The 1331-nt window shown below is 59.5% G+C and overlaps 1 protein-coding gene across 1 annotated transcript in view; it reads left to right on the forward strand.

The window, feature by feature from the left end:
* The window catches only part of LOC104076922 (adenylate cyclase type 3-like), a gene marked incomplete at its 3' end in the record, with an annotated part of 8519 nt that overhangs the window by 756 nt on the left and 6432 nt on the right, over positions 1 to 1331 (forward strand). The window lies entirely within an intron of this gene.

Raw genomic sequence — 1331 nt, forward strand, 5'->3', positions numbered from 1 at the left:
CCCGCCTGTGCTGGGGCACATGGCCTCAGACCCAGCTTTGTAAGCACAGATCCGTCCCCAGGAGCCACCCGGGCTGCGTGGACATGGGCTGCGGTTGGGCTGCTGGGGAAACTGAGGCACGGTGGACTGTGGGCTCCCCCATCCACCCTGCCCAGCGGCCTTGCTTGTGTTGATTTCCCTTTGAATTGCAAAAATGGCTTAAAATGGCCAAAAATGGCCATTTTTAGCAGAAACATGGCAGGAGCCCAGCTTCCTGCCGGGCTCACAAACAGCCACCGGAGCTTTCCCAGGAGGAAGGAACCGGGCGGCCGCTGGGCCCCAGCTTGGTGCCTGGGCGATGCCCATCACCCAGCCCTGCGCCTGGGGCAGAGCCCAGGGACGCTTTGGGGTGATTTTCTGCACCAGCAAAGCTGGCGAAACAGTGTCCCCGAGCCCAAATGTGGCCCCAAGGACGGGCCACCCATTCACCCACGCAGCAAAGGATGGAACGTGGGGGTCAGGCGGGGGGACAGCGGTCCCTGGCCCCTCGGGTTCTTAATATTTCCTGGGAAATACCTGCTTGGAGCAGCTAGAGACTGTTTTTATTCCCTAAATCAGTGGGTTTCATGGCTTGGCCGAGTCCCTTTCCTCCCACCGATGTCTCCTCTGGCTGGCCATGCACCCGTCGATCTGGGGAGCCTTTCCATGGCCGGGGTGTGGGGATGGGGGAAAAGCCAGAACTGAAAACTTGTGTGCCGGTGGCTGCTGACGGCAGCAGGGAAAATCCCGCTGGAAGCATCCGCTCTGCCCCATAATGGTGTGCGCTCTGTGGGAGGATGCTACGGGAATTTGGGATGCTCTGGGTCAGGTCCCGGGAGACCTCCAGCTGCTCCCAGCCTAAATAGGAAGAGAGAGTGAGGTTATTTATTTGCTTTTTGGGAGGTTTTGGGAGTGTTGAGCCCATGGTCACACCAGGAGTTTGGAAAATGGAGCCTGTTCTCCAAAAAAACCCCGAATATACTGGTTTTTCCCTGCCCCTGGGGTGTGTGGTTTGGGGCTGGTCCCCCGGCATGGGGTATCTCCTGGCATCACACAGGATTTTGCAAAGAAAAGCACTTTTTGGGCACGGTTTCTGCCAGGCTGGGTGCTGGGTTGGTGGCATGGGTGCCCTCCCAGCGATGCCCGGCCAGAGGTACCGTGCCGGTGGGAGAAATCCCGGTGCAGCAGTGGCTTTCCTAGGTTTCGCTCCCTATCTGGGATGCAAACGCTGCACGTGGCCGATCCGAAGCCAAGGAAACCTCTCGTTGCCACCAGCCCCGGGATGCGGGAGGCAAGGGGGCATGCGGGTATCC

This window comes from Fulmarus glacialis, unplaced genomic scaffold (assembly GCF_000690835.1).
Source record: "Fulmarus glacialis isolate BGI_N327 unplaced genomic scaffold, ASM69083v1 scaffold23105, whole genome shotgun sequence".
NCBI classification, from domain to species: Eukaryota; Metazoa; Chordata; class Aves; order Procellariiformes; family Procellariidae; genus Fulmarus; species Fulmarus glacialis.